A 21,744-nucleotide genomic window follows, 5' to 3' on the forward strand; every position below is an offset into this window, starting at 1 on the left:
GCAGTTGTCCTTAATGTGTTGAAGGAAAACTAAATCTCTTAATCAACTTCTATGTACAGGAAAATTATTCTTTAAAAAATGAAAGTGAAATAAGGAAGTTTTTGGACAAAAGCTGAAAGGAATTACCATAAGCAAACTAAACAAAATATTTTTTCCAGTGGATAGAAAATAGCATCATGTGACTGAACAAAAGAATGAAGAGTGTTGAAAATGGTAAATATGTGGGTAAAAAAATACTTTTTTCTCACGATATTTGATTTATTTAATGTCAACTTTTTAAAGCAGAAGTGTTGAGGGTTTATCTAAGCCACACCATTGTACTGATGATTTGGGTTCCATTTCGTTTGGTCAAGTAGCCTGTAGGGACCTTAAACTGACACTAGCCCACCCTCATGCAAGTACATGCCCTAAATAACAGCACGTGGGTGTGTGCCAAGTCGCTTCAGTTGTGTCTGACTCTTTGCAAACCTATGGACCATAGCCCACCAGGCTTCTTTGTCCAAGGGATTCTTCAGCCAAGAAGACTAGAGTGGGTTGCCATGCCCTTCTCCAAGGGATCTTCCTGACCTTAGGAACTGAACCTAGAGTCAGTGATCAAGACCATCCCCAAGAAAAGAAAATGCAAAAGGCAAAATGACTGTCTGAGGAGGCCTTACAAGTAGCTGTGAAAAGAAGAGAAGTGAAAGGCAAAGGAGAAAAGCAAAGATATACCCATTTGAATGCAGAGTTCCAAAGAATAGCAAGGAGAGATAAGAAACCCTTCCTATATGACCAATGCAAAACAACAACAACAACAACAACAGAAGAAAACAATAGAATGGGAAAGACTAGAGTTCTCTTCAAGAAAATTAGAGATACCAAGGGCACATTCCATGCAAAGATGAGCTCAATAAAGGACAGAAACGGTATGGACCTAACAGAAGCAGAAGATATTAAGAAGAGGTGGCAAGAATACACAGAACTATGCAAAAAAAAAAAAAAGATCTTCATGACCCAGATAATCATGAGGTCTGATCACTCACCTAGAGCCAAACATCCTGAAATGCAAAGTCAAGTGGGCCTTAGGAAGCATCACTATGAACAAAGTTAGAGGAGGTGATACAGTTCCAGTAGAGCTATTTTAAATCCTGAAAGATGATATTGTGAAAGTGCTGCACTCAATATACCAGCAAATTTGGAAAACTCATCAGAAGCCACACTACTGGAAAAGATCAGTTTTCATTCCAATCCCAAAGAAAGGCAATGACAAAGAATGCTCAAACTACCGCACAATTGCACTCATCTCACACGCTAGTAAAGTAATGCTCAAAATTCTCCAAGCCAGGCTTCAGCAATATGTGAATCGTGAACTTCCAGATGTTCAAGCTGGTTTTAGAAAAGACAGAGGAACTAGAGATCAATTGCCAACATCCACTGAATCATGGAAAAAGCAAGAGAGTTCCAGAAAAACATCTATTTCTGTTGTATTGACTATGTGCCAAAGCCTTGACTGTGTGCATCACAACAAACTGTGGAAAATTCTGAAAGAGATGGGAATACCAGGCCACCTTATCTACATTCTGAGAAATCTGTATGCGGCTCAAGAAGCAACAGTTAGAACTGGACATGGAACAACAGACTGGTTCCAAATCGGAACAGGAGTACATCAAGGCTGTATATTCTCACCCTGCTTACTTAACTGATATGCAGAGTATATTATGAGAAATGCTGGACTAGATGAAGAATAAGCTGGAATCAAGATTGCCTGGAGAAATATCAATAACCTCAGATAAGCAGATGACACCACCCTATGGCAGAAAGTGAAGAACTAAAGAGCTTCTTGATGAAAGTGAAAGAGGAGAGTGAAAAACTTGGCTTAAATCTCAAAATTCAGAAAACTAAGATCATGGCATCTGTTTCCAACACTTCATGGCAAATAGATGGGGAAACATTGGAAACAGTGACAGATTTTATTTGGGGGGGCTCCAAAATCACTGCAGATGGTAACTTCAGCCATGAAATTAAAAGACGCTTACTCCTTGGAAGGTTAGTTATGACCAACCTAGACAGCATATTAAAAAGCAGAGACGTTACTTTGCCAATAAAGCTCCATCTAGTCAAAACTTTGGTTTTTCCAGTAGTCATGTATGGATGTGAGAGTTGGACGATAAATAAAACAGCACCAAAGAATTGATGCTTTTGAACTGCAGTGTTGGAGAGGACTCTTGAGTGTCCCTTGGACAGCAAGGAGATCCAACCAGTCCACCTTAAAGGAAATCAGTCATGAATATATTCATTGAAAGGACTGATGCTGAGGCTGAAACTCCAATACTTTGGCCACCTTATGCAAAGAACTGACTCATTTGAAAATATCCTGATTCTGGGAAAGAAACATGGTGCCCAGACTGTACCCATGACATAAGCTGCCACAATTCCAATAATTGGCCTGAAAGAAATGGAAACAAACTGATTCTGGAACTGAAGATTAACTGTACCTAAAACAATCAAGATGACATTGGTCAGACAACCAAAGACCAATTTCTATATGACTTTCATGGCTGACTGTATTGTTTCTGCATGTGCTCCCCTCCCTCTGTCTATAAAAGCTCTTGTCCACTGTTTGTAAGTGGGCTTTGGTCAGACTTTCGCCTTCCCCCAACACACCCTTGGCCCCAACCCTCCATTGCTGGCATCCAAAATAAAGCAACTTTTCCTTTCCACCAACCTGGCCTCTTTAGTGGCTTTTGAGCCTTGAGCAGCCTAATCCCATTTTTGATAACACTATTTCTTTGTCTACACTCTGTCTTGACCTCCATATGTGGCTCCTCAAGGCATGCTGGGCATGACCTCCAGGATCTGTGAGTAGAAAAATTCTATATTTCCATTTATCTTGCGGTCTTTTGTTGAATCATGGTTCATTATCTGTCACTGTGTTCCATTTAACAAGTGTTAATTTGACAAAGTCATAACAAAAAGTGATAACAAAAAATTATGGGGCAGTTTTATCCTTTTCCTCTACATTATATTTCTGTTTTCCTTTCAATCTTTAGTACATTTATTATATTTATGATAGTTCACTTAAATTCCTTGTTATTTAATTCTATTATCTACAATTTCTCAGTCTCCTTCCAGTGATTGAATTTCTCTAGGCTATATTAGTGAGTTCCTTTGTATAATGTGAATTTTTTACTGGATGCCAGATATTGTGAAATTTACCTTGTTGAGTGCTGGGTTTTGTCACAGTCTTTCAAAGAATGTGAGCATGTTTCATTTTGTTCTGGTAGGCAGTTCACTTGCTTGTAGATTACCTTCATCTTTTCTAGACTTTTAAAAACAACTATAAAGGCAAATCTAAAATAACTTTTATTATAAGGATACTTCAGCCCCACCACAGGTTATGACCCTTCTGGCACTCCGATGAATATGCAGTACTCCAAAGACATGGTCGCTCTACTTGGACTGAAAGGAAATAAAATGGTCCCCAGGCCTATGTGATCTCTAGTAATTTCTTGGCTTATATTCACTGGTGATTTTTATTTCCTCAGCATTTGCTTTTTTCCTGCAAGGATTGCAATGCTAGAGGTAGAAGGTGAAAGTGAAAGTGAAGTCGTGTCCAGCTCTTTGTGACCCCATGGACTTTAGCCTACCAGGCTCCTCTGTCCATGGGATTTTCCAGGCAATAGTACTGGAGTGGATTGCCATTTAAGGTACAGATATATTAATAAAAAAGGGGACGATAGAGTGAAACTTTTAGTGTTGAATTGAATTTGATGTATTAATATGAACTCATGATTTTATGCAGTGATAGATATTAATATTTTAGGCTTTGGAAGCCACATTATTCCCGTACAACTCCTTAACTCTGCTCCTTAACTCTGCCATTGTAAGCATTAAAGCAATCATAGACACTGTGTAAGTAAATTAGGATGCTATGTTCAATTCAAACTTTATTAATGACTATAGATACGGAAAGGAGAAAATCAGCATTTACCAGGAGACAGGGTCAAATAAAGGTGCAAATATAAAGGGGTATATATTCATCAGGGTTCTGCAGTGAAAGAGAATCAATAAAATATGGACAGATAAAGTGAGAGAGAAAGTCAGTGAAATTGAGAGAGCGCAGGTAGGGAGTGGGAGAAACAGAGTTTAAGGAATTGGCTTATGTGATTGTTGGGATGTGCAAGTCTAAAATCTGCAAGGAAGGCTAGCAGGCTGGAAATTCCAGCTAGAGTCAGTGTTGCAATCTTATATTTGAAGACAGTCTGGAGGTAGAATTCTTTCCATTTCTGAGGACCTCAGTCTTTTCTCTTAAGGCTAACTGACTGGATGAAGTCTACCCTCATTACAAAGGGTAATCTGTTCTCTGTGTGCATATGCTCAGTCACTCAGTTATGTCTAACTCTTTGTGACCCCATAGACTGCTGCCCACCAGGTTCCTCTGTTCAAGTAACTTTACAGGCAAGAATACTAGATTAAGTTGCCATTTCCTACTCTAGGGTATCTTCCAACCCAGGGATTGAAAACGCATCTAAATCTGTTTTACTCAAAGTCTACTGTTTTAACTGTCAACCACATCTAAAAACTACCTCACAGCAACATCTAAACTAACGCTTGACCAAATAAGAGCGTAGCATAACTCAAAACTGACACACAAAATTAACCATCACTGAGTAGCAACAGGAGTTTCCTGATAGTTAGAGAATAAGTATATATTTCAATTATGGTGGTGGTTACAAGAATCTACATATAAGATAAAAGTGTATAGAACTGCACACAGACACATATTAATATGTGGGAAAATGGTAAAAAAAAATATGTTTTGCAGTGTAGCTAAGAGTATTGAACTAATATCAATTTTGTGATTGTGATATTATAATACTAATACTAATACCTTATTGTAATAAGGTATCACAATTAGGGGAAGTGGAGTGAAGTATACATGATACTCTATGTACTATTTTTACAATTTTCTATGAGTCTACAATTATCACTAAATAAAAATTTGAAATTCATATAATTGTAAGGGGCCATGAAGAATTATGCAGGTCAGGAAGCAACAGCTAGAACTGGACATGGAACAACAGACTGGTTCCAAATAGGAAAAGGAGTACGTAAAGGCTGTATATTGTCACCCTGCTTATTTAACTTATATGCAGAGTACATCATGAGAAATGCTGGGCTGGAAGAAGCACAAGCTGGAATCAAGATTCCCAGGAGAAATATCAATAACCTCAGATATGCAGATGACACCACCCTATGGCAGAAAGTGAAGAGGAACTAAAAAGCCTCTTGATGAAAGTGAAGAGGAACTAAAAAGCCTCTTGATGAAAGTGAAAGAGGAGAGTGAAAAAGTTGGCTTAAAGCTCAACATTCAGAAAATGAAGATCATGGCATCTGGTCCCGTCACTTCATGGGAAACAGATGCGGAAACAGTGGAAACAGTGACAGACTTTATTTTGGGGGGCTCCAAAATCACTACAGATGGTGACTGCAGCCATGAAATTAAAAGACGCTTACTCCTTGGAAGGAAAGTTATGACCAACCTAGATAGCATATTCAAAAGCAGAGACATTACTTTGCCAGCAAAGGTCCATCTAGTCAAGGCTATAGTTTTTCCAGTGGTCATGTATAGATGTGAGAGTTGGACTGTAAAGAAAGCTGAGCGCCGAAGAATTGATGCTTTTGAACTGTGGTGTTGGAGAAGACTTTTGAGAGTCCTTGGACTGCAAGAAGATCCAACTGGTCCATTCTAAAGGAGATCAGTCCTGGATGTTCTTTGGAAGGAATGATGCTAAAGCTGAAACTCCAGTACTTTGGGCACTTCATGAGAAGTGTTGACTCATTGGAAAAGACTCTGATGCTGGGAGGGATTGGGGGCAGGAGGAGAAGGGGACGACAGGGCATGAGATGGCTGGATGGCATCACCGACTCGATGGACGTGAGTCTGAGTTTGCAACTCCGGGAGTTGTTGATGGACAGGGAGGTCTGGCATGCTGCAATTCATGGGGTCACAAAGAGTTGGACATGACTGAGCGACTGAACTGAATTGAACTGAACTGATAAAGAATTATATATATATTTTTTTTTTCGGTGAACAAAAGGGGGCACTTTATTTTCCAAAGTAGTTTTATACCTTAAGTTGTGCATAGAGGATAATGGGGGAAGGAGTAGAGTCATGCAAGGACAGCAGTCCTTGATCCTAATCGAAGCCAGGCTTTCAAACTTATCATATGCAAAAGTTTAGGTGATTTACATCATCTTCTGGCTAGGAGGCCTATTAACATTTTAAGATCCTTTCTTCAGAAAACTTATTTTTCTCTAAAGGTGAGTATTTTAAAGTCAGGCGCCACCCTCCAAAAGCATTAGATAAAGTTGCATTCCTATAGGGCAAAGGTGTGGTGGGCTATAACAAGAAAAGAATTAACTCAAGGGTCCAAGTTTACAAACATTAAGGCTACTACTTACATTTCTATACACCAATTATATCAATCAATACACTGCCAGGGAAACAGTAGGAAAGGGATATGGAAACTTAGCAGCAAACATTGGCCCAACAAGTGAAAAACCCTTCACCAATACAATTTCTAATCAATCTTTTAACTGCTCAAAGGAATCTGTATTTAGACAGTTTAGAACATCTCATGCCTCTCACAGTTGGGAGGCTCTGAACAATCACATGTATTTTTAAAAATTTTTCAACAATTTAAAAATCATTCCTAGCTCATAGACCACACAAACATAGGTGGTAAGCCAAGGCTCAGGGCCAGTGTTTAGCTGACTGCTAAATTAAAAAGTATTTTTTCTTCATGTCAACAATTATATTCTGTTTATGGTAAAAGCTGAATGAAATATTTAGGGGTTAAGAGTCATAGTATATGTACCTCACTCTCAAACAGTTCTCTATATATGTATTTATACTCTTACATATATGCTGCTGCTGCTAAGTCGCTTCAGTAGTGTCCGACTCTGTGCGACCCCATAGACGGCAACCCACCAGGTACATATACGTATATAAATATATGAAGAAATGATACGGCAAATGTGGTAAGATGTAATGTCTGTAGATTCTCAGTGAAGGCTTAAAGAAAATTCTCTCTGTGATTTTTGAAACTTTTCTATAAGTCTGAATTATTTCAAAATACAAAATTATTTACACTCACATATGTATCCAATATTTACTTAAAAACCTAGAGAAAGGAACTGAGTGGGTTTAGATATCAATGTAACAATGAACTAACAGTTCTTTAAACTGAGTGATTAGTGCATGAAGTTCCATTATATAGCTTTATTTTTATTATTTGAAGATTTTCAAAATTCAAAGTTTATAATCTATGTATACACACACATGCACACACAAGCCAGAGCTGCAAACATTTGAGGAAACATTTACAGTGACATTGATAGCAGGTAATATGATTTGGGGGGGAGGGAATATAATTTAAAAAGAGAAACTAAAAAATCATATCACCTGCTATAGTCATTTGTCTAGATTTTATTCTATGAAACCTAATGAGTTGTATACACATTAATTTTTTTTTTTCAAAATAGCAATTTCAAGTGCATATGGTGCATCAAAATAAATCAACTTTAAAACGATTAATTTTATGCCTCCACGTTAATAACACAAATAATAAAAATGTTAATGGTGGTCACCTGTAGGAGGTATCAACATTGCTAACAATATTTTCCCTATTCTCTTCCATTTTTTAAAAATTTATAAAATATCTATTATTTTATCACAAAAGGTGTACGTGTATGTTAAGTCACTTCAATCATGTCCGACTCTTTGAGACCCTGTGGACTGTAGCCTGCCAGAATCCTTGCCAGGATTCTCCAGGCAAGAATACAGGAGTGAGGTGCCATGCCTTCTTCCAGGGATATCACAAGATAATAAACATACAATCTTTCTGAGATGTCTCAATTTCTTGGGAGGGCAGATTAGTTTTAAAACTGTTAATTTTTCAGGCATTCATCAACATGAGCCGAACTTGTCAAAATTGAAGCAACATAGCACCAACTTTTGATATGGCAATGGAAAGAATAATTTTAATCAATTTTTATAAATAAAGCATTCAGTTTGATATAAAAATGCATTTGAGATGCTAGCACCCTTTGCTTTGTGGGGGAAAAAATAAGACGCTAAGGAATTGCCTGAGACAACAGAAGCAGGACCATGTACATACAGACATGTGTTAAAACCTTGGTAGCATAGGTCAAAGTTTGCAAAAAATCAAACTTGCAACAGACTGAAATAGAGGGCTCATCCCAGTGATTACACTTCACCTACAAAGCTTGCTACATACCTGTCTAAATAGAACTAAAAGCAGCACCCATTGTGATACAAGCCAGAGGAGAAGAATCCACAGTCAGAGGTTTGCTAGAGTGACAACCCTCCAACCCAGAGGGGACAGAAGACAGGCAGCAGGATTTCAGTGACCAGATCACACACATCAAAAATATGGATTTACCTAAGGACATAGATTGGCATGGAGTACAGCTCTCAGTTAGGATGTCTGGGGTCATACTTTGGGTCTGATACCAATAAGAAAGAAAACATTTAGGTAGTATCATAAGCCTGAAACCAACTGTCACAAAAGACTGATGGTGTGGATCAATGACGTGCTGTGCTCAGCTATGGCAAAGAATCTACAGAAAGTAAAAAAAAAGAAAGAACAACTAACTCAAAAGCCTGTAATAGGTTTACTGAGAAATTTCAACTCACTGGGATATAAAATGAAATGAATTTCTCTTCCCAGTCACAAATTTCAGTCTTTCACAGCTGAAGAAAAGTATTTCAGGCAAACTAAAAGGTTTCTGGTTATTTTCAGCCCTAAGATACCCATCCTACAGCCCTCTGCTAGTGTAGCTCCCCTCCTAGACTACAGCCTAGAGAGAAAAGGCTCAGCAATCCTCCCTTCATCAAGCCAGATGTCAGTTCTTCTTTGCAGGCAGCCAAAACCTCAACAGGTTTTGCAGAATCACTTACTTGGCTTGGGTAAGAACAGTCTTCCCATTCTTTCATAGGAACAGTAGTGAAACACCTCTCACCATTCACTGAGCACTTCTCATGCTATAAAAGTCTTCTTTGATTCTATCTTCTCTTTTCTTGAAGTTCGCGTTATATAATGTAGATAAGAAGAGTGGTGGTTGATACTAATAGGAAGACAAAGGGAAGATGTCTGCCTCTAACAACTGATAGCTTAAAAAAATTTTTTAAAGTGCAAGTTGGTGCCATTCATCTTAAATTTGGAGTCTCTACTTCAATTCTTAAATTCTAAGTCAACAGAAAAAGTCAAGTTCAACGTTCTCTACAAAGGAAATTACTATGAACTGACACTATGCTGGGTGCTTTGTACAACTTACTGAATCTTTATAATAAAACTGAGAGCAATGTTTAATTACTCCCTTTCATTCAAATAAGGGAGCAGCATTTTAGAAAAAAATGAATAACTTTCCCAACATTAAGTGATTTGTGATGGAGCAGAATTTATATTCCTTACTCACTATTTTCAAAGAGTGTGTGTGATATTTTCCACTATATCTCCAATACTTTGGCAAACTGATGTGAAGAGCTGACTCATTGGAAAACACCCTGGTGCTGGGAGACATTGAGGGCAGGAGAAGGGGGCAACAGAGGATGAGACGGTTGGATGGCATCACCGATTCAGTGGACGTGAGTTTGAGCAAACTCCGGGAGATAGTGAAGGACAGCAGGAAGCCTGGTGTGCTGCAGTCCATGGGGTCACAGTAAGACATGACCTAGTGACTGAACAACAACATCTACACAGTACACACACACACACACACAAAAAATTCATTTCAGATATCACCAGGGATAAGGTTCTAAAGTAATTAACTGTCTTTCTGAAATGTGGATCAGAACCTATTGAAATCTGAGTTTATAGTAGACTACTGAACCCAGGGATTTGTAGCTAAGCTGAGCTAGTGAAGACAAAGAATGAAAATCTGTGTGCATAACTTTGGTTTCCCCAAAGAAGGTCATCAATGATCGCCTACTAATACCATGTCTTGCCTTGATACACTAAAACCACATTTCACTTTGATCTTAATTGGTTAACAGATTTATGACTCAGTAAATATTTCACAGCAGCTTTTACATCCTTGTTTCTCAAGCTATAGATTATAGGATTTAGCATTGGGGTCACCACCCCATAAAACACGGAAAAAAGCCCTTCTCTAGCTTGCAAATTGTCTTGTCCAAGGAGGTCTTGAGACTTGGGTTTGGCATACATGAATAAAATGGTACCATAAAATATGATCACCACAGTCAGATGTGCTGAGCAGGTAGAAAAGGCCTTGCGTCTCCCTGTAGCTGAGTTCATTCTCAAGATGGTATAGAGGATAAGCATATAGGAGAAAAAAATGACCAGAAGGGGTAGAACCAAGAAAGCCATAATTGACACTGCTAAAGTAACAATATTGAGGGATATATCAGCACAAGCTAACTTGAGAACAGCCAGTATTTCACATAAGAAATGATTGATAATATTATTCTCACAGAAAGGCAATCGCATGGCAAGAGATGTTTGCACAATTGAGTTGATTCCACCAGACAGCCATGAAACAGAAGCCATCAGGACATACACCACCTTGCTCATGATGACAGAGTATCTCAGAGGGTTACAGATGGCCACATAGCGGTCAAAAGCCATCATGCCAAGGAGGAAACACTCTGTTGACCCCATTGCAAATCCTAAGAACATCTGCATTGCACATCCAGAGAAGGAAATGTTCCTTTTTTTTGAGATTAAGCTCACCAAAGTTGAGGGAACAGAGGAGGATGTATAGCAGATATCCAGAAAAGAGAGGTTTCTCAGAAAGAAGTACATGGGGGTGTGAAGACGGGAATCAAATATGCTTGCTATGATCAGAACACTGTTGCCAATTAGAATCACTAGATACATAACTAGAATTACAGCAAAGAAAATAATCTCAAGTTTTGGGTAACCAGAGAGTCCCAGAAGAATGAATTCATTCACAAATGTCTTATTTATTCTATCCATGTTCCAGCTTTCAGGATGTCAGAAAAGTACCAATATAAAATATTTTCACTGCCAAGTAACAAATATAACCAATTTCTTGAATAGACATTATTCTAGGGTGAAATAGTGTGTTTTCTTTAAAACTCTGTCATTCAGTTATCTTCAAGAATGTCTTTGCCAAAAACACAGTGATACTGAGAAACTGAAAATTTCAGTGCCCTGTGTCTAATGTTTGAAGTGGCTTCCTTCAGCTGGTACAGAATCCACCTGCAATGCAGGAAACACGGGTTCGATCCTTGGGTTTTGAAGATCCCCTGGAGGAAGGCATGGCAACCCACTCCAGTATCTACCTAGGATCAGAAGCAAATTCAGAAGCGACCTTCCCCACTGTTGAAGACACTGTAAATTGAGTTTTATAAAAGCCCTAGAATATTTCAGATGATAAATCTGACTTCATTAAATCAGTTTCAGTGAGAGAGTGGTGGGGAAGGCGAAAGACCACAAAGACTGGAATTTTGATCCAGTATTTAACAGAAATGTTGAAAATCTTAAAGCAAGTGTGATTTTATGCATACTTGTTTGTCTGCCTGACACCTTAGTTCTCTATTCAGTCTGCTAAATTGTGTATTTCTATAGGGCAGACATTTGATTGTAGTAAACTGAATCACATACACAGCAGTTTAACATTTGTTCAAACATCGAGTTTGTTGTTGATCTCGTAGTCTCAGTCTGCTCTTACTATTTTATTACTTCCCATTACAAGACTAGTGTGTAAACTAGTTCTGCATACCTGTGGCAGATACCTGTGGCGGATTCATTTTGATATTTGGCAAATCTAATACAGTTATGTAAAGTTTAAAAATAAAATTAAATTAAAAAAAAAAAAAGAATACAATGGAGATGTCTGAAGAAAAACAGTCTCTTCATTTGCTTCATTCCATGACATCAGAATTATTCTTGATAATTTATGTATTTAAGTGAACCTGAGAAAACAGTAATAATGCTTAAATATCTAACTGTATATATGTGTGTAGCACTTTATTAAAAAAATCAATCTTCTCATTATCTCTATTTTCTTTCAAATGTGAAAGACAGAATGTGGCCAAAGTAATCCAGCCTATAAGTAAACAGTGGAGCTTGAAGCACAGATATTTCCCCTTGAAGTCTAGAATTCTGTGGGCTACAACACCAAAAGTTATTATATCAAATTTTCCCACCAAGTACTACCCAGAATTTTGGGCCTTGGTGGATTAATGAAGAATCAATTATTTCAGTCTTTGCTAAATTCTTCATATGTATATAAACTTCCTGGATATTTTGTTAAAATGTAGATTTTCTTTTGCCAAGGCTGATGCAGGGCCTGTGACTCTGCATTTCTAATACACTCCCAAAGTGTGCCGAATAATAAATCACAGCTGTATTTGGTCCTAGTAATTAATTAGAGGCTGCACTGCCTCATGCTGTTCATATTTTAAGTCAATATTTAATGAGAATTTTAATTATGGAATGAAAGGGTATATTTTTATTTTATTCAAGACTTACCCTTACACTGATAAATTTCCACCTCCTAGAAGAACCTGTTAATTTCTTCTTAGTATTTATGTCAGCATTCTGAACTAAGGTCAAGTTCAACAAACAATGTCAGATTCCACAGATCTGAAAGACTAAATATTTCTCGTGCAATAGTTGTAATTATTCCCCATTCCCAAAGCAATTTAAAGTTGGAATGAGAGATCTGTTGAATGGAGAAACTTCTGGTGCACTAGGGACATTGTCCCACAGACACAATTAAGAACGATGTCAAGAATATAATGTGGCTGAACTAAAGCTCAAAAATGAAATAACATTCTCCGACCTGTGTAACTTTTTGAAATAGGGGCAAATGTTCAGCAAACTAACTTTATGAAATGTGAGAGCTTTTCATTTTAAAATTTATTTACAAAGCAAAGTTAATTTAAATTAAGTTCCTAATTGAAACAACCAAAATGATAGACTTGAAAATGATCTAGATATTAAGAATGAAATAAAATAGACACTTTCTTTGAATTAATTGCCACTTTTTTTTTACTTACTTTCATTTTTTTAGATAAGTTTATTGCATCCAGGATATCAATACCAACCTATTTTGAAATTAAAAGAAATAAACATAAGGAATAAAATAAAGTTATAGGATAAAAGTAATTTCATATATTCAAGGCCAGAAAGAAATTTTAAAAGTCCAGAATGGATAGTTTGGGTCATGAATTCAGACAGATAGCACATTGTTGAATTAGAGTGACTCAGAAAGTCTATTAAGCTACATTGTATAATAGATCAGAGCTTTTTCATCAGCATACACCTTATATTGCTCTCTATGATTTTATGTGTTTTTCTTTGTCCTTTTCTTTTTAAACTTTTGTCTATTTCTTTAACTATAAGTTAATCATACTCCTCTGTATTTTAATTTCTATTCCTCTGCACATTAATTTCCTCAAATCTTAAAAAGTCTCCTATCTTCTCCTATAATAATTGATTCTACTAATATTTCCTTCCCAATTCAAAACTATGTTTTTGATTTGTCCCAAAATATGCACATGCTCTTGTAAAATATGTATTTAAATTTGTATATAAACTTCATTGTGCTAGAAATCACAACACTGCTTAGTTTTTCAACAATTTCAGGGATCTATTTATATTTCTATATGGACATCTCGGAGAAGGCAATAGCACCTCACTCCAGTACTCTTGCCTGGAAAATCCCATGGACGGAGGAGCCTGGTAGGCTGCAGTCCATGGGGTCGCTAGGAGTTGGACACGACTGAGCGACTTCACTTTCACTTTTCACTTTCATGCATTGGAGAAGGAAATGGCAACCCACTCCATTGTTCTTGCATGGAGAATCCCAGGGACGGGGGAGTCTGGTGGGCTGCCGTCTCTGGGGCTGCACAGAGTCGAACACGACTGAAGCGACTTAGCAGCAGCAGCAGCAGCATGGTCGTCTAGTTTATTTGCTCCTCATTTATGTTATTAATAACTGTTCGATAATGAATACTCACATGTGATATTAACAGAACCATTCCTCTGATGATGGATGTCAAAGTTGCTGTTAAACTGCTTTTGCCACAAACAACACAAGCATGAACATCCTCACGCTTATCCCATTATAGTCCTGGTCAAGAACTTATCTGAGACATCTTCCCAGGACTGGATCATTGGGTCCTGCCCAATTTTAATATAGCCAGAGAGTTTTCCAGTATATCAATGTACCTGCACGTATGCTAAGTCGCTTCAGTCTTGTCTGACACTGTGTGACCCCATGGACTGTAGCCTGCCAGGCTCCTCTGTTCATTTTCCAGGCAAGCATATTAGAATGGCTTGACATTTCTTTCTCCAGGGGATCTTCCTGATCCAGGGATCAAACCCGGGTCTCCTGCATTGCAGGCAGATTCTTAACCATCTGAGCCACTAGGGAAGCCCATATAATGTACACTCCCATCAGGATTCTACCTCCCCACATGTTTGCCAACATTTGATATTTCCTTTCCAAAGAAAATAAATATTTTATGACTATTTTAATGATAATTTTTCTGATTTGGAGCATTAGTGAGCACTGTTCAGATTTTCTTAATGTTAGAATCTCTCAATGTCAGCCATTTAGAAAACCCTTCAGTGAGTCACTGATTTGTATCCTTTGATCAATTTTCTATTAGTTTAAGACTTTATGTTTTAAAATTTTTTCTTCTATTATAAGTTTCCAAGATTTTCTATATTGTTTCATTAAATAATATTTTTTACATGCAAATTGTTAGTATATCTGGTCTCCAATTGTATAAATGATAATCCAAGGATCAAAGTTTTTTTCATATATGAAAACATTTTCCTAACATGGCCTACTAAGCTATCCCCATTGCTTTAGGGTAACAGCTTTATGATATGCCAAATATAAACATGTGTCTATATCTGAGATCTCTTTTCTTTTCTACTGGACATTTACTAAATTTCTACTATTTTCTTTTCTACCCTGAAACATTATCAGAATATTTAAATTACTGTGGCTTTGTTGTATGCTTCAAATATGGATTTCCCATTACTTTTCTTTTATAAAACTATGTGAAAGTTGTATAAAATTATTCCATCCTATTGAATGCATTTAATTGAATGTATAGACTAATTTGGGGGAAAATGGCAGCCTTATGTTTTTATCCCATGTATCTATTAACATATTTTACTTTTTGAATTACTCATATTTTGTTATGCTGTTTATTTTAAATTTAAATGGTTTCTATAAAGGTCCTGTACATGCTTTGTTAGGATAAAACTCAGATGTTTTATAATTTGTTACTTTTATTATATTTATTTCTATTACATATGCTAATTATTTATTGCTAATGTAAAGAGAACTATTTTTCCATTTATCTTATATCCAAACTTCTTACTAATTTTTAAAATCAGGTCTTAAAATTTTTTTAATCTCTTTTTTTTTTACTTCTGTCTTTTTCTGTTCTTAAGATTTTGACCAGGACTACCAAGCTAATATCAAATATTAGCTGTGAGAGTAGGCATCCTTACATTAATACCAATCTTAATGAGAATATAGAAGCTGTATGAATTCATTATTAGTGAATAGTACTTTCCTATAGACTTTTGGAATACAGTTTCCTTTCAAGATTAGGAAATTATCTCCTCTTTGTGAACTTCAAATATTTTATATAATAATTATTATTAATGATCTTTACCAAATTTACTCCCTGCATATATTGAAATAGTTGCTTTTGATTTTCTTTACTGATATCATGATTACTGGTGACATTTACCAAATTTTTAAGGAAGGATAACACATATGTTTATGATAATAGTCCTTACTTCCTTGGATTGCTATGAATACAAGATATTACAAATGTATCTGGCATAAAGTAATCAATATATTAATTACTATTTTATAATTATTGTTATAGAATTATTTAAACTGCAGATTATTAACATTAATTGTTATTTATTGCATTGGTAGTTTTCAAACTATGCCCCTTGGAATTCTATAAAAACCAAATTGAAGGAGCAAGAGTAAATAAGATACTAAAGGGACACCGCTTCTTCCTTCCTTTCAGACCAGTGTAACTTCAACCACAGAAACTCTTTTTTGTTTGTTTTGTATGTTTTGCTTCTTATAAATTTTTTTTGTGAAAAAATGAGTTACATGTTACTCGTTTAGTTAAATGTATGGATTTTGAATAATATATTATTATACATGTATATATAATAATAAACTTACCTTTAATTTGTTCATTTATTTACTATTTGTGTCCACTAACACATAATGTTCTCTTACATAGTAAGAACTTGTTTAGTACCCTACAATATCTCAAAGACCTAGACTAGAATATGAAATGTCACAGATGCTCAAAATACTTTTATTAAATAAATGAACCACATCATATATAAACATAGAAATGCATATCTGTCAAATCTGAAGTAGCAATAGCTCTTCAAGAAGATATCTGACTCAAATAACATTTTATAAGTGAACTATATTGGCATTTTTTCATTTGAACTCCCTTCATAAATTACTCCTTTTTATTTTGATGTAATATATATCATAATTTAGAAAAGTGGTTTTATTATTAGTTACCATAACCTGTTTGGATTTTTTACGTAATGGGGTGAGTTGAAAGAGTCGCCTAGTCAGTCAGTCAGTCAGTCAGTTCAGTCGCTCAGTTGTGCCTGACTCTTTGTGACCCCATGAATCGCAGCATGCCAGACCTCCCTGTCCTTCACCATCTCACGGAGTTCACTCAAACTCACATCCATCGAGTCGGTGATGCCATCCAGCCATCTCATCCTCTGTCGTCCCCTTCCCCTCCTGCCCTCAATCTCTCCCAGCATCAGACTCTTTTCCAATGAGTCAACTCTTTGCATGAGGTGGCCAAAGTACTGGAGTTTCAGCTTTAGCATCATTCCTTCCAAAGAACACCCAGGACTGATCTCCTTTAGAATGGACTGGTTGGATCTCCTTGCAGTCCAAGGGCCTCTCAAGAGTCTTCTCCAACACCACAGTTCAAAAGCATCAATTCTTCGGTGCTCAGCCTTCTTCACAGTCCAACTCTCACATACATGCATGACCACAGGAAAAACCATAGCCTTGACTAGATGAACCTTTGTTGGCAAAGTAATGTCTCTGCTTTTGAATATGCTATCTAGGGTGGTCATAACTTTCCTTCCAAGGAGTAAGCATCTTTTAATTTCATGGCTGCAGTCACCATCTGTAGTGATTTTGGAGCCCAGAAAAATAAAGTCTGACACTGTTTCCACTGTTTCCCCATCTATTTTCCATGAAGTGATGGGACCGGATGCCATGATCTTCGTTTTCTGAATGTTGAGCTTTAAGCCAACTTTTTCACTCTCCACTTTCACTTTCATCAAGAGGCACTTTAGTTCCTCTTCACTTTCTGCCATCAGGGTGGTGTCATCTGCATATCTGAGGTTATTGATATTTCTCCTGGCAATCTTGATTCCAGCTTGTGCTTCTTCCAGCCCAGCATTTCTCATGATGTACTCTGCATATTGACAATATACAGCCTTGATGTACTGCTTTTCCTATTTGGAAGCAGTCTCTTGTTCCATGTCGAGTTCTAACTGTTGCTTCCTGACCTGCATACAGGTTTCTCAAGAGGCAGGTCAGGTGGTCTGGTATTTTCATCTCTTTCAGAATTTTCCACAGTTTCTGGGAGTTGTGACTCCCAGAAGACATAAAATCATGTAGATGGTTCATTTTCATCCTGGGAACTTAAGAATCCATATAAATAAAGTGATTTATTAAAAAAAATCATTAGATTACTTGAAAATAGAACAATCTACCTTTTGAAGTGGAGAGTTCTTTTATCTATAGTGTTCAATAAGTCCAGGACAATGATAGATTGAGTCACAATAAAGGAGAATCCTTAAACACCTACAGTAGGATTCAATAAATATTGGGATTTTTTTTCCTCACTCTGAATTTACAAAATCTACAATGATATTTTTAAAAGGCACAAGTTAAGTTCTTAGATCAGGAGCAGTAAGAGGAAAAATGGCAAATAAACAAAGAATGGTGAGTAAATAATAAAACAATAAATAACAATTTAAATAATAAAGGTGTACATACTAATCGGCATTCTCTTTCTGGGAATTCAGATAAGCAAACTACTTAGATGTGTGAGCCTCTATTACGGAAATTGGAATATGTAGATGTCCAAGGTTTCTAATAGTAGCTACAGGGTAGATAGCTTCTAACAGTAGCTAACATGAGCTGATCTGTTGAGAAAATTTCTGTATTGAAAATAACACAGATGTGAACAAGGACATTACGGTTAAACAAACCAGTATCTTTGATTGGAAATTTTTCATGGTTGTGCTAATTTGCAAGTAATTTTTTCAAATTTGAAAGTCTCAAATAAATACATCACATCATTTTATTTATTTTTGTTTTTTTGTTTGTTTTTAATTTAAATTTATTTTAATTGGAGGCTAATGACAATACTGTATTGCTTTTGCCATACATTAAACATTACCTAGAAATCATCACAACTAACAATTTATCGATACTGTCCCTTTGGTATCTGGTAGCATTCAACATATGCATCTGCAGTGAGAAGAGAACTGGGCCACGCTGACCTATTAGACATCGTGTATTCCTTCCATATCCTCCACTTTACCCACCCCGGCCCCCTACCCAAACTTCAGGAGAAGCAGAAAGTGCTATCTCAGCCCTAGTTAAAATGAAAAATCCAAATATAAGGATGGGAGTGACAGCTCTGACTGTTGAAAATACGAGCACTGCTTCTTCCAAATAGTTTTCACTTTTTTTCATAGGAACCTGTGCTGAATGTGAAAGCAGAGAACATGCAGTCAGATTGCAGCAGTGTCTTCTCTCATCTGGAGATAAATTTCACTCTCTACAACACAGTCCTCATAAACTATCAAGTAGTGGTTATTTCACAGTTTAGTTTGAATGTGAAACTGGACCCTGACAAGTGATGATATTCAAGAAAATATCTGACAAGTAAGGGGTAGATAACAATGAATCAGAATAGAAACACCGCTGGAATAACATATTATATTAGACGGTTTGCAGAGTAGTGATTTTATTTATATCACATTTTAAGAAGATCCACAGTGTCATCGTCTGCAGAATATTCTGATGGAAGGCAAGAGTGAAAGCTGAGAGACCAGTAAGGAAATTCCTGCAGAAATGCCACTTCACTCAGGAGCTCATGACTTATCAGAGCCATGTATCACCCATTTTTATTTCCCCCACAACTTATTGGCCTGGCAGTGTAACTGCTGAAGTATATTGACTTAAACACACTTATCAAGAAAAATGAGCCTCCTCTGATTTTTATGGAATTAAATGATTTGTCAAGGCTTTGTGTAATCAAATTCAGTAAGTTATACAATTTTGTCTCATACAAGGAACCTGTATTATCCACAATTCATCAAGGAATAGATTCTATTTTTGGCAGCAGTGATTCAGATACTTTTTTTTTTTTTACTGATTTTTATAGTATCTTATTGAAGCAGGATTATTATATGTCTTTTATTTACCCAAGCGAACCAAAAATGATCATTTATAGCACTAACGGTAGTTAGTGCTAACAGCACTAACTATATTCAAACTAACTGACCAGTAATCAAATATAACAACGTTAACTGTCTTTTATGGAGTGCCTATTAAATACCAAGAAACCTAAGTACTATATCATATACCAACACTACAAGGTAGATATAATACTCAATTGCAACTTAAATATCTTCTCCAAGATCACCAACCGACAAGTCAGGAAATTGGAATTCAGAGTATCCAATTCTAAAGCCATCTCTTTTTATAACTGCAAGGTAAGGTATGTATCTTAAATCATAAATGTAATTAGATTAGTAAGCACCATTATTGATAACTACTATGCATTCATAACTACATCAAATTCTTTATATGTATTGCCTCATTAATTCTCAGAACAATATTAGGTATTTTTAAGTTCCTCATTTTACAGACACAGAAACCAAGGCTTAGAGAGTTTCAGTGACCTCACTGAGGTCATAGAGGTAGTGCTCGACAAAACTGGGCTGTCTAACTTCAGAATCTGCCTCCAAAATGACAGAAAACACTTTGTTCCTGTAGAATTAGCAAAATCGATACCAGCAATATATTGCAGAGCCAAAGTCCTTTTGTATCACAGAGAATCTCATAATCCTAAAATATTCTCTTTGGCAATGTATGTTCTTAAATATTTTAACAAAACACATGGGGAATGGCTGAAGGAACAACAAAAGTGTAGCCTGGTACAAGACAGAATCAGAAACAGCAATCTGGAAGTACCTGAAAAGCTGTCATGAAAAAACAAGCATATATACTTGTTGTTACACAAGGAAAAATGAGGGTTGCATATATGTAAAGTTAAATGTAAAGAGCTTTCTAATAAGAAGAATTCTCCCAAAATAACCTGAATGGCCTCATACAGTGCTCTAACCATCAATGGGCTGGGAACAGAAGTAAAATGAACATCAAACCAACTTTAGAGAAAACAACATAGTTTTCATATGGATGAAACAAAACTAAATAAAACCATGGGTGAAATTTCATTCATATTTTTCAGGGATAAAATGAAAATCTTAATGAAAATTTAAACTGCATGTCAAAAATAAGAAGGAAAACTACAAATTGGAAACGTATTTACAGAGACAAAAGTGTTAATTAAGAGTTCATACAATTTAAGAGGAAAATTATCAAAATTCCAAGAGACAAGAATAATAAAAAGGTAAATATAAGTAATAAATAAACACAGATGTAATATTCAAATTAATGAGCAATCATAGGAATAAAAAGTCAAACAAAGCAATGGTTTATATAAATAGAAAAGAATAGATACCATTTCTGGTTCTAGAAAATATGCAAAAAATAGTCTGTGCAAATACTGCAGTAGCACAGTAAAATGTTAAGCTTTGGAAAAATAATTTTGCAAACGTATCAAGAATTCTCTCAATTGATAACTTTCCATTCTATAATCACATCACTAGAGGTTAACCTTATGTTATTTCTAGTAGGAGGAAAGCAGATGACAAAGATATCAATGATCATTATATCAAAATCTCAAAATATTAAAATAAAATTAAGATATCCAACAGTATTAAACTTAAGGCTAGATTATTCTTCAAATATTAGAGAGAAAGGTTATAAAGACTGCAAAGTCACAGAAAATTATTGATTTACAATCCCACTGCTGGGCATACACACTGAGGAAATCAGAAGGGAAAGAGACACGTGTACCCCAATGTTCATCGCAGCACTGTTTATAATAGCCAGGACATGGAAGCAACCTAGATGTCCATCAGCAGATGAATGGATAAGAAAGCTATGGTACATAGTGGATATACACAGTTGGGTATACACATTATACACAATGGAGTATTACTCAACCATTAAAAAGAATACATTTGAATCAGTTCTAATGAGGTGGATGAAACTGGAGCCTATTATACAGAGTGAAGTAAGCCAGGAAGAAAAACACCAATACTGTATACTAACACATACATATGGAATTTAGAAAGATGGTAACAATAACCCTGTATACGAGACAGCAAAAGAGACACTGATGTATACAACAGTCTTTTGGACTCTGTGGGAGAGGGAGAGGGTGAGATGATCTGGGAGAATGGCATTGAAATATGTATAATATCATATATGAAACGAGTCGCCAGTCCAGGTTCGATGCACGATACTGGATGCTTGGGGCTGGTGCACTGGGACGACCCA

The 21,744-nt window shown here is 36.2% G+C and overlaps 1 pseudogene; it reads right to left on the minus strand.

Annotated features, from left to right (window-relative positions):
- Positions 1-10,034: 10,034 nt before the first annotated feature.
- Positions 10,035-11,091, minus strand: LOC129651020 (olfactory receptor 13C4-like; annotated as a pseudogene).
- Positions 11,092-21,744: the final 10,653 nt, after the last annotated feature.

Source organism: Bubalus kerabau, chromosome 4 (assembly GCF_029407905.1).
Source record: "Bubalus kerabau isolate K-KA32 ecotype Philippines breed swamp buffalo chromosome 4, PCC_UOA_SB_1v2, whole genome shotgun sequence".
NCBI classification, from domain to species: domain Eukaryota; kingdom Metazoa; phylum Chordata; class Mammalia; order Artiodactyla; family Bovidae; genus Bubalus; species Bubalus kerabau.